General features: G+C 45.5%; 1 protein-coding gene across 6 annotated transcripts in view; it reads right to left on the bottom strand.

Annotated features, from left to right (window-relative positions):
* Positions 1-19,395, bottom strand: part of IL11 (interleukin 11) — a 68,676-nt gene that overhangs the window by 12,308 nt on the left and 36,973 nt on the right. The window lies entirely within an intron of this gene.

Below are 19,395 nucleotides of genomic sequence, written 5' to 3'. Positions count from 1 at the left end.
CACAATACTGAGGTATACACAACTCGACTAAACCAGCACATGGAGAAATGGCAACATTGCTCACAAGCAGTTATGCCCACTCATGTTTTGCACAACCCAAAATTTCAAAATTAAACTACATATGAGTATCAGATATGTAAACGCACGGCCACAGAGACATGTGTCTCTATCAAACATGCAGTCCGTAACATCAGAAGTTAAGCTCCTCATTCTCCCCCGTTCAGGGGGCTGCTGTTAACACAATTCAGGTAAGTCAACTCAGCTCAAAGGCACTTTAAAGTCTGCAACTGTTTGCCAAAAATACACATGGAAAGGGCAGGTCCTAAAACTATCTGGCAGAAAGAGAGGAAGCCAGGCAGAGAAAGAGTGATATCTTTTATCGGACTGGCTCTCATTGCTATAAAATGCACTTGGGCTTTTGATGTTTTCAAGGGGTTGAATGTACAGGTTCAGGCAATTTCATAATATCTGACCCAAATGCAGAAGGCTTTTGGGTAACGTGTTAAAATTGTGGATTTTGCTCATGGGACAGATACTTGAGCCGTGTACACATCTCCATTCACTCTGCATCCAGGGAGCTCCCACTGCTGGTTTGTGATGTATACATGACATCACCCACAATCCACTTCCATCCTGTACTGTACTTTATTGAGACTACTGTCCCCTCGTCCAATCTGAAAATGTAAACCTGCATTCATGTTACTGGCTTAAAGCACACCTAGGTTGCTCTTTTTCTCAATTTGGGCGCCTTTTAAAGGCGAAAATGCATCCAAAATGCAGTACAACGTCATAAGAAATGACAGGATAGAGATGGATTATGGCTAACATTGTGTGCGCACCACTTCTCAGACCTGTGGTGAAAGCGCACTGGGTGTAGGGTAAATGGGAGTGTGGACATAGACTACAAAGCTATATGGGGACATTTGCACCTGTTCTCCGTCCACTAGTGTGACTTGGAAACACACCTAAGCATACCGATTTGTACGACCACATGCAAATATGATCTGAAACGCAGTGGGGAAGAAATGGCCTTGTTGCATTTTAAGCTGACAGTGGGTAAACAGCCAGAGTGAGATGGATGTTTCGGGGTACACATCATAGCATCACATAGGAAGGGAATCTTGGCGGTCATCTAGTCAACGCCCCTTCCTACTCATGATATTATTCATGATAAACGGTCCATCAAAAGGCTGGAGATTTTGTACAGGTTTTCTTCCCCCTTTTTTTGAACTTTCAAAAAGAAATCTGCCCACAGGATGGTAATACAGTGGTACCTCAGGTTACATACGCTTCAGGTTACATACACTTCAGGTTACAGACTCCGCTAACCCAGAAATATTACCTCAGTGGGAGCCCCTATGAGCTAAAGTGGTGCTTCAGGTTAAGAACAGTTTCAGGTTAAGAACGGACCTCCAGAACGAATTAAGTTCTTAACCCGAGGTACCACTGTACCGCATGTGCATCTTGGACACATGTGACTGCCCTCTCACAATCGCTCTAGGAAGTTTATGCATGTGGTGAACATGCCCAGAACCATCTAGGAGGAACCCTGCTCCCCGCTGGTGCTGGAAGGAGAGGAAAATGTGTGCACATGCAATGCAACCTGACTTCTACTAAGTCAGACCACTAGCCCATCTGGCTCCATGGATGGCTCCTCTAGCTGCACGCCAGGGACGGGGAACCTGTGGCCTCTGCTCCAAGTCTTGTTGGGACTCCAACTCCCATCAGCTTCACCCAGCATGGTCAATGGCCAGGAACAATGGGAGTTGCAGTCCAGCCACATCTGGAGAACAACAAGTCCCTCCTCCTGGCCAACCCTAGCTGGCAATTTCAGAGAGGGATCTTTATCCCAGCCCTCCCCGGAGAAGCCAGGGATTAAACCTGGAACCTCCTGCATGCAAAATGTGTCCAGTCCAGGCCGACGGGGTGGGGGCAGAGGTGAAGAAGACAGGCCCAGAAAAGAACCATTAAAGTCAGCCCCGAGCAGACAACTGAATTTATGAAAAAGCACTCCCAAGGAATTTGGAGGCTCTTGTTCTCTTATCACACATATTTCTAGGGCTGGTCTACACATGCAGCAGAGCCAGGCGAGGGCTGAGGTGGTGGTAGAATGCTGAGGTGGCAGAATGGACTTGAGCACTTCAGGTTGCAGGCAGGAAGCCACATTTCCAAATGCTCCCATGTGAGGGGGGGTGGGGTATCCTCGTAAGCAGGAAACAAGGTACAGCAGGGAGATGCCTGAGACAGAACGTTTGTCTTCCGTGCATACGGTTTTGGGTTCCCCCTCCCTCTCCCCCGAACATTTGCAGTGAGTTTTCATATGGAGGGGCAGTTAAAAATGGCATTCTGCTGCCATGTGTAGACCAGGACAGGAATACAACACTGGCCAGGGTGTGGGAGGGGTGGGGGTGGGTAGAGAACCAAGCAAATCTAAATAAGGCAGATTACAGTAAGTGGGTTTGGGGGGTGTTGTTGAAGGATGCATCTTTTGAGATCCCCCCCAACTCATACAAATTAGCCCATGGGTATGCAAACTAAGGCCTGGGGTCCGGATCCGGCCCAATCACCTTCTAAATCCGGCCCGCGGACGGTCAGCGTGTTTTTCCATGAGTAGAATGTGTCCTTTTATTTAAAATGCATCTCTGGGCTATTTGTGGAGTATAGGAATTAATTCATCCCCCCCCCCCCTCAAAATACAGTACGGCCCTGCACAAGGTCTGAGGTACAGTGGACCGGCCCCCTGCTGAAAAAGTTTGCTGACCCCTGTCTTAGCCCATGGCTTGGAAAACAGAACCAGAAAAGGTGAGTAACAGTTGGAAAGCAAAGTCATTGTAAGCAAAGGATGTTAACTTTGCATCACTTATTGGACAATAATATTTCCAGAAAGCAGCTGACACACTGGTATTGGGGGAGGGGGAGAACCATTTTAAAGGCAGCCCCAAGGATGCCCTGACTAGATAGCCTAGAGAGGCTGCATGGTCCACTGTGTGAACACTTCCTAGCCACCCAGAATGAGAAACTTTTTTCACTTTTTCCCTAGATCTACTCTTAACAGTTTCCTTTTTATTCTGGACCTGATGGGGAGCCTGCCCCATGACACTTGAGTAGCCTGTTTCAGGGCCACTTTGGTGCCTCAGGCAGAAAATCCAAAACACTCTCTCTCTCTCTCTCTCTCTCTCTCTCTCTCTCTCTCACACACACACACACACACACACAGTCATCTCACAAAGCAATGATAAAACACAAATCCATACATTATATTATGACCAAGCACACTGTTAAATTCACTTCGTTGCGTTGACCCCCATACTCAGTTTTATATCCTGCAAACCTGCTGCCTGAGGCAACCACCTCATTCCACGGCCATTTAATTACTTCATTTTCGTCCCTGCTATTAAATTTAAAAAGTATCGTCCTTTTTCTCATCTTGGTCTGCTTGGCTACGGCTGTTCTTCATTTGCCTCACTCTGCAAAATTTGATGTCTGCTGACACGGTCTCCCCATAAAGCAAGGTTTGCCCTTCATCTTGAAATATTGCTGAATGTTTATAGAGCACTTGTAATGCACAAATCGCTTAACGGTCCTGAGCTCATTCGTTGGTAAACAACCTTCTGAGGCAACCATCATCTTAGCTACCTCCCAGGGTTGTTGTGAGGCTAAATGAGATAAGGATTGTAAAAACACTGTGCCCACTAAAAATGTCCATAAATGTTCAATAACAATGGCTAGATGCAGACAGCTGGTGCCAGAAAATAAATAAACAAATAAACGACCTAAGTACGACTTTAAAAATAAATAAATCAGGATTGGAGTTTTTCTGTCTGCATGGCAGGAATGAAGAACTTGTGGCCCTCCAGGTGTTGTTGGACTCAAAACTCCCATCACCTCAGCCAAAATGGGCTTAAGACTGTAGGAAGGTAGATCTAAGGTTTATTATTAGGAAACACTGGGTCACAGGTGATCAAGTATAAAATACGTATACCACCACACACATGCATCTACTATATGTATTTTGGAAAGCTGATTGTCTGTTCTCTGTGTATTCAGACACCTCTTAAAATATTGTAGCTAAAGTTTATATGAGGGTTCCTGAGATCAAGGGGTAGGATACAACTGTGTATATTTAGATACAATCAGATGCCATTTTGAATTAAAATGGTGCATCGAAACTGCAGTGATTTCTGGTGGGGTGTCTTACTATTCCTAGTAAATGCTGGGTTCAAGGTTGCTAGTACTGGAGGTGGGGAAAGAATAGGGAGAAACCCCAGGGGTGGGGGGTGGAAATCAAGGGTTGTCATTTGCACATCTCTTTTTAAACATCCATACTTTTCTATGAGCACAAATCATCATGCACGCAAAATGAAAAGGAATTCTGGGGAGGTCAAAATAAAAGAGAGCTTGGGCTAGTCTGATTATTTCTGCCCAAGAGGACAGAAGTAGCTGAACTCTCTTCTGAGGACTATTTGCCACTTTCTCTTTCAAACTGCTTAGTAACCTACAGCAAGTTCCGTCTTCTTCACCCATTGGTCGCAAGATGTTGTTGGACTACAACTCCCATCTATGTTAGCCGATAGCCATGGGTGATGGGAGCTGTAGTCTGACAACATCTGCAGACCCAAGAGTGAAGAATGCTGATGATCACTGAGCAACACTGGTTGAGCATAAGCATGGTAATATGGGCACATCCAACATTTAATTCCAATAAAAATAATGTGCCAATAGCAAACCCACTTTTGAAATAGCAGGGCACATTTGTAACTTTTCAAAACGGCACTGGTACTGGGAAGAGACACCTAGCGCTGTCATGCAACTATGGGCAACTGTCAACTGCAACGGGTTGCAGGGCAAGAATGTCCATTCAGCTGCAATGTCCAAACCCATTTACCAGGAAGTAAGCCCCACTGAAGGCAGTGAGATTTATTTCCAAGTAAACATATGTAGGATTATGCTGCTGCAAGTCCAGCATTTTCAACATTCCAGTGTTACCAGGAATGCTGTTTACCAGGAATGAAGACTGAAGGGTACTCGGGTCTGCACAACCAACGTGCAAAAACAGTGTCATTTTCAGAACAGTGAAGCACTGCTATGAGGTTCGATCTAATGTCAGTCCTGCTCAAAGTTGACATCAATGGAGAAGACAAACCTAGGCACATAAATTTTAATGAGTCTTAATTGAACACAGCCCATAGGTATGGGTGTAAGTTGTGCTTGGGGGTTCTCTACAAGAAAAGGTGGTTTGAAGCAGACCACCTAGCCTAGTTTTGTCTGCCCTCATTGGCTGTGGTTCCCCAAGGTCTCAGGCAGAGAGGTTTTTCATGACATCTGTTGCCTGAGGTCCTTTGAACTGGAGGTCCAAGGGGCTGGGGCTGGGGCATTCTGCCTGCACTAAGCTATGCTTCCTGGACCACTAAGCTATGCTTCCTGTCCACCTACAGCCAAACAGATTGCTTTGAATGAAATAGAATTTCATCACAACAGTTGGGGTTCCTGGCTGGTTCACACATGCACATCCACCATTTGATGATCTGTACCATGCTAATGGTCAGGGGTCCCTTTACCTTTACCATGGCTCAAACAGCCACAACAGGGGATGCTCGTTTGCCCAGCACAGTGTTTTTCCATGGAGCCTGTTCACACAATTCAGTTGCATGTCACTCCGGGTTGAACAAACAAGTGATGACATATTGAGCAATGCATTTAGGTCATAGCTGTCAACGTTTCCCTTTTTTTAAAAGGGAAATTCCCTTATTCCGAATAGGATTCCTCGCAAGAAAAGGGAAAAGTTGACAGCTATGATTTAGGTGCATGTATGTATGAATGAGTCAGCTTTTTTTCCAGGTTAATGGGGAAAGCACTTATGCCTTTCTTCAAGAGGAAGATGATGGATGACTCCTTGTGTGTATAAAAGGAACATCACAGATCACAGTTATATAGCAGCAGATAGAACTTTCATGCCACTTGAACCAATGCTTTTCAATGGAGGCAGTTCAGCCACCAAGTATATAGTAATCAAGCAAAATAAATGCACGTGAGAAAGAGTCCAGTGCGCTTAGGATCGGGGAGCTACAGTGTTTATCCCAAGCAGATGTTTATAAGATCTACGGTTGCTGCATTAGAAATCTCCCTTTAAAAAGATATAAACATCTAGGATTCTCTAAGAAGCAGCTTGTCCAATACAGTTGATATGTAACACTCCAGAAAAGTAATCTGAAAAGCCCTCTAGCTGGAAACTATATGCCTAAACAATAAGCCCTGCCAGGGTCTTGAGAAGGTCAAAGGAGGGGGAAACCAAGGCAGTGAGGGACAACCAGGAAAATTAGGTTCCGATGAGAGGTGTCCCTCCCCATCAGGGTCAAAGAGGAAAGAGACAATTCCAAAATCCAGTCGGGCAATACCGTTATTCAATTTAGGACCAAACAAAATGAATTGGTCCTAATAAAGGTATTGACCAACCATGGGATTGTTATTATTATTTTCCTTATGGGCCAATGCAGCTCCTTTTGTCACCACATCCTCATTTCTAGTGTAGGGAAGTGGCTAAAGGATGAGCAAGTTTTAGTTGCCAGCTCAAATCCTACCGTACACATGAACTTACTAGTTGGTTTTTGGGAAAAGTGGTGTATAGTATTGGCCTACCATACCAGATTGTTGGACAAATTATGGAGGGGGGAATCTACATGAAGCAGTTTAAAGCACTCAGAAAGGAAATCATCATCATCATCATCATGGTATAATAATACATTCATACCATCTAAGATAAAAGCCTCTGCATTCTGCTTCTGCTCAGAAGCAGTTCCTGCCATTTCAGCAATATCTGATCTGGCCAGATCTCATGGCAAGTCCCAGTGTCAACACAACAACTACCTGACAGCATTGGCACAAGCACTTATCCTTAAATCTAGCTGATCCACCTAGGAAGCCAATTCATATATTTTTGCAGTTGCATGGATCCCTAATTCAGGGAAGTGGGGCAGAATTAAGAACAAAACAGCACATTTGGCAGCAATTGTGCCAGCTTGTCTATGTCTAAATCAGACCTGGTTTTCTTCACAACTGGACCACTGCTTTGCTGGTGGCGGTGGGGGGTGGGTCAGTTCACTTCATGCAGGAAATGCATGGTGCTGCGATGAAGTTCTTTGCAGGCTGTTGCTTTTACAGTGTTCAATTTCACACTTCCGCTTGCTGCAGCACTCAAAAGAATAAGGTTAAGAGCCCTGCTGGAGGACACCAAAGGCCCGTCCAATCAGCATTCTGTTCTCAGAGTGGCCAACCAGTGGCTTATGGGAATCCATAGGCAGGGTATAACAGCAATAGTATGCATTCCCTCGCTTGTGATCATCAGCAACTGGCACTCGGAAGCATCCTGCCTCTGATACTGGAGAGGATGCAACGCCCTCATGGGTTGCAGCCAGCAAAATCCTTACCCTCCATCCATTTGTCTAAACCCAGCCCTGCTTTAAAGTCATCCAAGCTGCTGGCCATCGCCACATCCTGTGAGAGCCAATTTCATAGTTTAACTACTGTATGTGCTGCTGTGTGTGAAAAACTACTTCCCTTTGTCCCAAATCATCAAGCTTAATGAATGTGGCATGTGAAAATAGGTCCTGGCCCCATATTTGAATGAAGAGCCAGTAAAGGAAGTGCTGCTGAGAACTAGGCAGCTAGCTCACTGGTTAGAGCATCGCAGGGGGTTGGACTAGATGACCCTCAGGATCCCTTTCAACTCTATGATTCTCTGATGCTAAGCAGCTGGCTCAGGTAATGCACAGGGGTGGGGGGAGACAGAGGTCACCTGAGAGAAGGGGGTAAAAATGCATGGGGAAAATCTCCTGTAAGTGGGGAGATGAGTTCATAGAGAATGTAATTAGAGGGTAGAAGGACCTTATCTCATCATCTTACCCTACTTCCAATATATGGGATTATTCCCATTTTGTTTTACAATAGGTGAGGCTAGGTTAGCCTGGCACATGACTGGACAAAGCTTTAGGATTAATGAGGGTTTTGAACCTGGTTCTCTCACCAGTCCAAATCATCCTGCTAGAGCCCATTGGTTTGAGAGGCTGCTCAGCCATACAAAAAAAACGTGGTTTAGAATGAAGCCACGTTTGTGACGCAGGGGACTGCATAGACACCACACACTGAAAGCACACACCTACACACAAATAGGAATCCTGGGAACTTTGTCCATCCCTCGCAAAACTACATTTCCCAGCACCCTTAACATATTACTTGTTGGTTTCCTCCTTTTGCCTTTTCGGTCTTTTGTTTCTCTGTTCTCTCTTGCACTTGCACCTTGGTCTTAAAAGCCCTTTCCTTGGAAATCACTTTGTTGATTCCAGGTTAAATGTTTTATTAGGACTGCAACCCTAGGCATGCCCACCTTGGACTTAGTTCTGGTCAAACTTTCATGGAATTGGACTGCAAGACCGTGGTGCTGACTATGTATTTTGGGTGGCTGGGAGAGAGAGGGGAGAGAAAGAAAGAAAGAAAGAAAGAAAGAAAGAAAGAAAGAAAGAAAGAAAGAAAGAAAATATGGAGGAGACTACCCAAGAAGTACCCATCTACCCAAGAAGTAACAGACCTACTCAAAAGAAAAGGGGTACACAGTAGCTCCAACAGTAGAGCATGAGACCTGTGCTCTCAGGTTCAAAGGTTCGAGCCCCACAAAGATTTCTGCATTGCAGGGGTTGGACTAGATGACCCTTGAGGTTCCTTCTACCATATGATTCTCTGATAAGTGAGATCTGTGCATAAAGGCAAATGTTCAGCCAACGTTAAGATGAATCAGCGAGAGTGCTGAATTCTCCCCCCTTGGCTATCAAGTCTTACTGAGAGTAGACACATTATAACTAATGGATAACTTGGGTTCAGTAGTTTCAGTTCTAAGTATTGGAACACAACCCACTGACTTTGCCTAGATTGCCTCCAGGATGTTTTAAGGCTACAAAAGGCTAAGCAGAAGAGCATGTGGAAGGAGGCTGAAGGAAAGCAGAGAAGACACACAGCTTCGTGGGATACACAAGCCTGTAGATCTGCAAGCCACAGATTGATTCGTACTTAGCTAGCTAGACTTAGAATTGTATGCCTCTTCCCCCAAACCTCCCAACCCCACAAAGAGATATTTGCACATCCTAAGGAACAAGGACTCAGAAAGTTCTGGCTATAAGCAAAGGTTAAGGGAAACATCTGCGTATCTAAGACAAAAATCGACCACCCCACAAAAAGCAATAACCTTGAATTTATGAGATCATAAATCATGTGAAGTGAACGAGGAACATACATTATCTGTCAATATGTACATTTCAAGATAGATGGTGCTGTTAAGACAGACGTCTTCAACAGCTCAGTGGGAAATTGTTTTAAACAGCATAATATACATATTATATATTTAATTTGTCGTGCGGGAGGGAGAGAGAGAAAGAGAGAGAGAGAGAGGGAGAGAGAGAGAGAGAGAGAGAGAGAAACTTACTTTTCATGTTTTGGAGACGATGTGAGGGTTTCTTTTCCCTGAGTTAAAATTCCCTCTTCTTGGAAAGGAAAAAAAAAGTCCTCCTTTGGTTTTTATTTTGGTGTTATTCTTGTAAGGTTTAATTTGGAAGTTGCTTGTTTTGTGGGATTTTTCCTTAAAAAAAAAAGTTTTCTTTGGGTTGCAAATTTCTTCCACACCACACCTGTTCTCTGCCTTTTGCAGGAGGTTTGGTCCTTTGAGGTAGATGAATTCACATGTACACACACAAAAAAGGTGCAAGATGGCAAAAGCCTCTCCAACAGATAAATAAATAAATAGATAAATAAATAAATAATAACAAAACAAAACCAGGCACAACTAATATATATATATATTAAATGTATAATCTCCCAGATTGCCCCTTGTTCAGTTTTTTCTTTTAAAAAAAAATCTTTTTTTTTAAAAAAAAAGGCTAAAAGGAGAACAGAAAATTAATTTTGTAAAAAGTTGCCCAGACCAGCTTTTAACTGTTCAGTATTTGTATATGTGCATGTGTGTGTTTTACATCACTTACAAATTGGTCTTTATATACACCCCGGCTCTTGTCTAGGCGCGTGTTTTTTTTTCTCAAATGGTGACACATCTTGACTCACACACTTTTCCATTCAAAAAAAAAAAAAAATCCAAGAAAGGGAGAAAGAAGAGAAAAAAACCCCATAGGGCACAGGAAAAACTCTCTGAGTTAACCTTGCGTTTTGAAGTGGGCGGCCCAGGATGACACATATTCTCTGCAATGCTGTGCGCTGTCCCTTTAAGAGGGATTTTTAAGGTGTTTGTGTGTGAAAGAGAGAGAGAGAGAGAGAGAGAGAGAGAGAGAGAGAGAGAGAGAGACTGGATGGGGGGGGATGCGAGTTGGGTGTTTGATGAGGTCATGCTCCAATCCCCCCCCCTCCAAAACTCCACAGGTTCTACACTGTCTCTCACTTTTTTATTTTTTAAAAAGAGAAGCCCCTTACCCACCAAAAAAACCTCACAGCGCTCAGTAACTTTAACTGAGAGGGAAAGACAGATAAGGAAAATAGAGAGCGCAAAAGCTGGAGATCAAGAAAGGAAAGGATGCGAAGAGTAAACTCATTGAGGACCCCTCACAACCATTTGCATGCAGACACTCCCGTGCTTGAGAGATTTATCAACAGAAGGACCTAGCCCAATCAGAGGTGTCTTCTTCGTACTACCAAACCCAAGAGAGCAAAAAATTGGGAGCTCTTTTGGAGGTCTGACGCTGGAGATCTTTTCAGAACTAAGCGGAAGGAGGGGTTGAACCCGGACCCACATAGATCTGAAAGCGTAACACACGTCATGTTGCCCCAGGTCACCACAAAGGTGAATTCACTGGAAGTAGTAATAACCATTTGCTGCTGTTCCTCCCCACCGTCTGGCTGTCAAAGATGGGCTGCTTCTGAACATGGAGGCTTGATCTCTGCCTAATTGACACTGACCAAGGATCTTCTCTATTAATATGCTAGCCCCTTTCAAAGTTTCCCAGCCCAGCTGCAATGGCAACATCTGGTAGCAGTGAGTTCCATAGGTTATCATAGACTTCCATGTGTTGCACAAAGAAACTCCTCATCTGCCAGCCAATTCGCTTCACATTATGACTAAATTTCTAGTGTTTTGACAGGAAGGGCAAGATCCAGGAAAAGTGAAGCATGCTTACTTGGAAGGAACTCCCACTTGACATTAAATTCCTCTGTGGATTTCAATGGGGAATGCTAACTACATGCTTAAATCTTTCCTCCTAAATTCAATGGGACTTTAAACATTGTCTAGATTGTACTCACGAGTAAATGCTTTTAAAAAAAGAAAAAGAAACTGCATATTGACAAGCCATAATTTCTATAGCACCATTACAATACTTTTTGTTGATCGCTCCCTTTTTAAAGTTTACCTTAAGTCTTAACTTTGAGTTGAATTTCACAGAACCCTTTGGCCTTTCTGCATGACACAAACTCCTCTTTTACTCAAGAGTATTATAAATACATAATTTATCAACTTCGTCTTTCCAGAGAGTCATTGTGGATGGACAGAAATACATATTTATGAAAGCAGCATAGACAGAAAATGAAATTGAGACAATTTCAGAGAAGAGACCAAAGAAGATTCTCAGATACAACACATGTATTCCTTTATTACGCTATTAAAATCCCTCAGAGAGCCCACGATAGCATACACGGTCCCATCCTTTTATTGCAACAGCCTGTAAGGTAGATTATGTCCTAGTAAATTTCATGATAAGGCCAGGAGTCTGAATCTGTGTACCCCAGGTCTAAATCAAACCACTACCACTTCTTCCAAAGTGAATTCAAATGCAAACAGGTGGTGGCATTATTAATGGTATGATAGGCTACATCATAAAAAGGGACGCAGGTGGCGCTGTGGGTTAAACCACAGAACCTAGGACTTGCCGATCAGAAGGTCGGCGGTTCGAATCCCCGCGACGGGGTGAGCTTCCTTTGCTCAGTCCGTGTTCCTGCCAACCTAGCAGTTCGAAAGCACATCAAAGTGCAAGTAGATAAATAGATACTGCTCTGGCGGGAAAGTAAACGGCGTTTCCGTGTGCTGCTCTGGTTTGCCAGAAGCGGCTTAGTCATGCTGGCCACGTGACCCGGAAGCTGTACGTCGGCTCCCTCGGCCAATAAAGCGAGATGAGCGCCGCAACCCTAGAGTCGGTCATGACTGGACCTAATGGTCAGGGGTCCCTTTACCTTTGCTAGGCTACATCATACTATTAACCAAGCTGAGGCTCCTGAGAATATAAAATGTCCTGCCCACAGGAGCAAACCAGACCCTTGCGCCTGGCCACAATGGTGGTTCAGGGAAGTATTAATGCAAAGTTGACTCTTAGGAAACACTTTTTTTATATTCAGCGTCCGGCCAGTGGACCTTACAATAAAATGTTGTGGTGTGGACTGCTCTTGTTCACGGTTCCTTCCTTCCTTCCTTCCTTCCTTCCTTCCTTCCTTCCTTCCTTCCTTCCTTCCTTCTTGCTTGCCAGCCAGCCATCAATGACCCCTTCCAATACACTCCATTCCCTTCCCATCCTTTCCCCACCCCTCCTTAACATTCTGTGGCCACTGAGCATGCCCAGCTTTCATTGGACTGCCCCCCATTCCCGACCCAAAGGGTGAAAGCCTGTATAATATTCAGCGTTGCCGTTTAAAAGATTTTCAAGCGGGGCCTTGATTATTTCTCCGGGCACTGAGTGCACCTTTCCTAATGAATATTGGTCCCCAAGTCCCAAATGCACCATTAAGGAGAGTCCCTCGTCGAGGTCAAGAAGGCAAGGCAGTGCAAAGCTTGATTTAGCAAAAATGGGAGCAAATCCCTTGTCCTAAGCTGGTCAGTGGCCAAGTCTGCCCACACACCAAACATTTAAAGCATCCCACCCCCCTCCAAGAGTCCTGCGAACTAGTTTGTTAAGGGTGCTGGGAACTGTAGCTGGGATGCGCAGACTACAGTTCCTATGATTGTCGGGGTGCTGGTAGCACGAGATGCGGTTAAAATGTATGGTGTGCCAGCAGACACCAAGAAAAGCCTGTTTATCCCAGGCTCCAAAGCTTGGTGACCTGAGCAGCCCGCCCCTTCTTCCTTCCTCAAACTTTCGCCTCCACTTCAAGGAATTTCATAGGGGGGGAAAGGTTCTTCCTTGTTTGTGTTGCCTTAGGCAAGAGCTGGGCCCAGCCTCTCTCCGCATAAGGCCAAACCTGACGGACAAGGTCCCACTGCCAGTTTCCCCATGTGGGGCGTGTGCCAGGGTCAAAGGGTCACTTGCACCCTCCTGCTGATTTCCAAACCAAATCAACGCACCTCCCCACAAACACACACATTCCAGGAGAGGCTTCCTTTCCAGGGAAAGGGAAGGGCTGGGGGAGACACAGCTGCCCCTGGGGTGGCTGTTTACACAGGAATCCCTCGCCTGGGCCCTGAGCTGCAGCAAACTCTGGGGTGGAGGCGGCAATCTAAACAGCAGCCCCCTTGTCTGAGCTTGATGGTAGCAGGAATCGAGTCCTAAAGAAGGGTGGTTCAAAGTCCACCTTGGAACCTGTGCAGAGGGTGAGCCATTAAAGGACAGCAGAGCGGTAATTAGTGCTAATTGAGCTGTTGAGCTAGCTGACCATCATTGACAAAAATTCCACATTCAGGGTACCTGGTGGTGAGTCATCGGGCAGTCTTCCTTTCTAGCAAAGGATCCTTGGAAGGTTTTTGTGAACTCTCATGGAGTTTTCAGACTTCGAAATCCTCATTACTGCTTCCATAATTACACAACCGCCAAGAGCCAATCAGAAAACAGAGGAGAGGTCCTTCTAATTATATCAAGAGGTAAGGGACCTTTCTCAGCTGAAGAAACTCATTCCCTTCTTGGCAAACATCTGTCTCGTGGTCAGCGTTCCTATAGGATAGCTGTGACTCCAACCTTAGCAATCACATAATTGTAGAGTTGGAAGGGACTATGAGGGTCATCTAGTCCAACCCCCTGCAAATGCAGGAATCTTTCTGCCCAACATGGGGCTTGCACCCACGACTGTGAGATTAAGAGTCTTATGCTCTACTGTGCTATTTTAAAAAATGCAAATTTATTACTATTAATCTGGAATACTGGTCATGATGCTATTTTACTTGGCTATTCATTGAAAGAGGAGTTAATAACACATGTGAACTCAGCCTACTGCTTCCAGCATGTTGTGATGCACGGATCTCTTGGGGGGGCATTTTTTTTTTGCATCGTGTTAACTAATAGCTTAGAACATAAAGTTGCCACATTATTTATTTATTTATATTTCTATCCCGCCTTCACTGAAGTTGGCATATGGAGTTCCTAGGAGAGTCTCTCGTCGACCACCCAAAAGCCTGCCTAGCTTTAGTGCAGTTGCCACATCACACACCTTCAGAACAAGGGCATGGGCAAAACAACAGGGAAAGAAGATAGAAGATAAACAGGGAAAAGAGAAGGCAGGTAACGTATTCAGGCAGGGGACAATTTGGATGCCTCATCTTGAATGTTGGAAGCCTCCCTTCCCTGATCTCAGCTCTCTCTGTGTGGGCTGACTATTGGTAATCAGCCGTAAGAGAAATGTACTTGGCACATGCTCAGAAGCACTCTCATCCTGATTACAGTTTTGTATGTTGTTGCATTATACTGAGTCAGTCGACTGGACCATTTAGCCCAATGCTTTGCACTTTGGCTGGCAGGGGTCCAGCGCCTCAGACATTTCCCAATACTTACTACCTGAATCTTTTAGTCTGCAATGCTATGGCCACTTCCCTGGGAGTAAGTTCCACTGAGTTTAATGGGGCTTATGTCTGAGTGGACCTCTGTAAGATCGCGTTGGCTAGCAGGAGATTCCAGAGATTGCACACGGGACATTCTGCACACACTGTTAAGTGTGCTACAACTGAGGTATGGCCCCTTCTCATCATCTGCTTCCTCCACCTACCCAAGGGGTAAAGTGGATTGAATACTGGGTCTGGGATATGGAGATCTGGTCTGACACTGCCCACCCCACCCCCCAGCCCTGTCAGCTATTCACTTTCAGAGGCTACATTTCAGTGCAGCTATATTGGAAGATCTGGTATGGAAACAGCAGATCTCTGCACCAGAAGAGGTCAGGGGAACAGCTTCCCCAGCAGATCATCAGCAGATCCTGCTGATGCCTCACCTAGCAGATCAAGACCAATATGGGTGCCCCAGGTGAAGGTTAGTGGGTCATATTTTAGGTCGTCTGGGTGTGTGGTTTATTTCCTCTCTGGGGTTACATAATTGAACCAGGAATTAAAGGAAGATCCACAGAGACACGCCCCCAAGTCACCATTTTTTAAAGGCATCTGTTGTAAGAAACGAGATAACTTTGCTGCCCTTTGAAAAGTGCTGTTTAAATGAGTGTTACAGGCAACAATTCTATGTACATTGACTTGTCCCACTGGACGAAATGGGACTTATTCAAACGTTGGTATCTCCAGGTAGTGATGGGATAGACTTCGGTCTAAAATCCTGGAGAGCTGTTGCCAGTCAGTGCAAGCAATACTGAGCTCAATGGACCAATGCCTTGATTTAGCATAAGGCAAACCTATGTTTCTCTTTCCAAATAAATGTTTAGGGAGCAGAGAAGGAGTTGTGTTTTGGGAGGAGGCAACTATGAAGCAAGAGCAGACAGGAAGATGATACCAGAAGGGTCGGATGAAGGGAGGAGGAGCCGCTGGAAAGATTCTAGGGTACGTACTAGCACAGTCTCTTCTTGCAGAGTCAGCAGCAAAAAAATGCACAGGCTATGGCCCAACATATAAAGAAGGACTTTGTGACAAGAAAGCTTCCCAGACCTCTACCCTCACTACTTACACACTAGTGTTCTCAGTTGGACAACCCTGCACCCTGCAGATGTTCAGGAAAATGAGAAAATGGCAAATGGTCTAATAACAGAATGTAGCTCTCTCTCTGCTTCCGTCTGGAGCAGAAACAGTCAGGTAGAACAGACCTTTATTTTGAACCCCCCAGAAGTCCTTTTTATTGTGCGTTCATGACGATTTGTGTTTATGATTGTATCAAGGCAGTTATACGTGGTCCTGATTTCAATTGTTTGTACCTGTAAAAGTTTTTTGGGGCAGACTTCCTGCTTTATTTCCAATTTATGCATGTCCCATAACTTCCTGCTGAAGTTCTGCAACTTTTCACACGTGACAGCAAGAATTCAACAACTGGGGAAGCATCGCAGAACAACCAATGAAGCTCAGTGATGTGTGGACAGTCCAGAATACACCCACCCACCAGTCTGGAGGGACCCTGTAACACAATAATCATCCCTGGTCACTGTTGGGGCTGATGGGAGATCTGGTTCAACATTTCGTGGCACAAGGTTGGCTCTCTCTCAACTCCAACATGGGACCCACTTTTAATTTCTGACAGCGATTAGAATCTGAATTGAAAATGTTTGATTGAACCTATCACTGCAAAATTGAGGAAGGAAATTTGAGGGGCACAATAACTGGTAGGGCTGGAGAAGGGAATAGTTTGAAAGCTTTGAGTAAAATTGTTTTTCCTTCCTTTTTAAGTTTGCTTTGACACCTGGTTTCTGGAATTCTTTGGGGACAAAAAGCCTAATCTACACCTAATTTTAAAAAGGAAAGCACCGCCTCTTAAATCTTCCTGGGTACCATTGTGCCATGAAATAATCCATTCCTTTCTCCTAGATGCATGGGAATGTCCTTTTTACTCATTATATGAAAATACTGCATTCTGCACATGCTCAGAGGCACTCCTCCAGCCACACAGGACAAGTAGTTTTAGGAAGGAAGCCTCAGATGACACCAACACTGTTAGCAGGTATGTTGTAAATAATGAACCTTGACTCTGGAAACAGGTTCTGGGGGTTTCTATCTCAGGCAAAACACAGTTCAAATGAAGTCTTGAATCTGACGAGAAAGTTAGCAATTTTAGGGAGGTAGAATGCCTCATACCTTGAGGGAAAGGACTGGGATAAAAGGGGAGGAAGTCTCGGAGCCAGGATTTCTCTAGGTGCCATCCTGTCCCTGAGTCAGTCCCGGATAGCCCGAGGATTCGAGACGAGGTAGCTGGGTCAGTCACCTATCCCAATGGCTAAATTGTGGTTTTGAGGCTAGGAGATGAAAGTTTGTGATCGGAGACTCTGAATCTGCAGCTCTGACTCTCTTCAGGTCAGTTGCACAAGATCACAGAAAAATGCCCCCCTCCTCCTGTGTCCAGTTCTCTGAGTCAAGGCAGGGTGCCCTTTTAACACTCTCATTAAGTGGAGTCACTAGCCACTCGTCAAAAATCATTGACTCCTCTTAAAACACACGCAAACGCACAACGCCCGGGGACCACTGGTCTTCCGGACCTAGCAAAGTCGATGTGTCAGCTTGACAGAAGAACCCACAAATCACTGATTGTGTCACAGGTTGGGGTGGGGGGTGGGCAGACCATGTCACACTGCTGACATAACATTCGGGGGCTGATGGGATGAGGAAGGACGCCGTGTTCTCTAGGAAGAGAGAAAAAGGGTGTCAGAGAAAAAAAGAGCCAGCTTACTGGGGGTTTCTGGGAAATTTTCTGGGGCTAAGGATTAATATCCATACAGAGAGAGAGAGTTGCAGGTGCCTTTTCACTTCCTCTGTGCCTGGCAGAGATGAGAAGATGTGGGGAGGGAGCCAGCCAGGCTGGCTGGGAGGGGATGAGGGGAGCGGGAGAAGAGGGTCGTAATTGGGAGAGACAGTGACACAAACTCCACACAAAAACTGTGCGGTCATCGCCCGGTGTGGTCCGTCTGGGAAAGCAGTATACGGTGGATGGGAAATCTTGCCTCTTCCCACAATCCTCTGCTCTAACCCACAGAGTCGTAGTCCCCTCACGAGAGAACCCAGGAGTCCTGGCTCCTTCAAAGCTCTTTTTACAATTGCATCCATGCACACGCACTGACCCTGCTTAGACAATTAGTCTTCGTTTTTCTTCCCAAAATGTCCTGGCTTCAGCTTCTTTCCCTTGCCTCTGGTATTGGGGGGGGGGAGTTTGATGGATCTCCCTCCCTTTTATGTTTCCTAGCAACCCAGGGGCCTTGTTGTGAACCTGCAAGGGGGTGGGTGGTTATCGTTACAAATCTTCCTCTTCAGCAAGTGATTGGAAAGGGTCCTTTGGGGTGATGGGAGTGGCAAGGTAACCTAGTACAGTGCTGGATTTGGACACAGGTTTAAATCACTGTTCACACACAGAGCATACAGTGGTACCTCGGGTTACATACACTTCAGGTTACATATGCTTCAGGTTACAGACTCCGCTAACCCAGAAATAGTGCTTCTGGTTAAGAACTTTGCTTCAGGATGAGAACAGAAATCGTGCTCTGGCGGCGCAGCAGCAGCGGGAGGCCCCATTAGCTAACGTGGTGCTTCAGGTTAAGAACAGTTTCAGGTTAAGAATGGACCTCTGGAACAAATTAAGTACTTAACCTGAGGTACCACTGTACTTTGGGCCAGCTGCTGTCTCTCAGCCTAACCCACCTCACAGGATTATTAAAACGATGAGGAGAAACCATGCTTGCCAATTTAAGTTCCTTGAAGGAAGGAAGGGTGGGATTCACAAAGAGTAATACATAAATAAGGTCCACAAATGAGGCCCAGGTGTGCGGAACACTTGGTCCTCTAGATCAGTGTTTTTCAACCTTTTGGGGGCAAAGGCACACTTGTTTCATGAAAAAAATCACAAGGCACACCACCATTAGAAAATGTTAAAAAAATTAACTCTGTGCCTATATTGACTATGCTGCTGCTGCACAGGGCTGGACTAACTCGTCTCTCTTTCGAGACCCGGCCATGACCGACTGGTTCCAGATGACCTCCTCACCTCACGCTGCACCTGTGGCCTGGTCTGGATCCGGATGCGGTCTCTCTGCAGTGCCGACTTCCGCCGAGTCCTGGTCTCCGTCCGTCTCCTCCTGCTCCGGTCCTCCTGGTGACTCGAGTCACGACGTCTTCTTCTTTCCGCTGCTGCGCACACTGTGCTCGGGCGGGAAGGAAGTCGGAAGATGATGTCCTACTGTGATAGGTCCAGGCTGGAGTCTGGAACAATCACGGCCCGGACATCAGAAAATTGGGGGGTGTCCCCCTGAGGAGCGCCAATCGGCGCCCCTGCTGGCCGAGGGTGGGGTCAAAAACCCCACCCCACCCCATACCCAGGACACAGTCCGGCGCCTGCCTAGGGGGCGAAAATTTGACATTTTGTTTTTTTTTTTAATCTTTCGAATTTTTCAATTTTTCCCACGGCACACCAGGCAACATCTCGCGGCACACTAGTGTGCCGCAGAACAGTGGTTGAAAAACACTGCTCTAGATGTTGCTGAACTACAAATCTGGTCAGCCCCAGCAAGCAAAGTTAATGACCAGGGATG

This window comes from Podarcis vaucheri (assembly GCF_965113315.1).
Source record: "Podarcis vaucheri genome assembly, chromosome: 13".
NCBI lineage: Eukaryota > Metazoa > Chordata > Lepidosauria > Squamata > Lacertidae > Podarcis > Podarcis vaucheri.
This window is presented reverse-complemented; position numbering and strand designations above follow the sequence as displayed.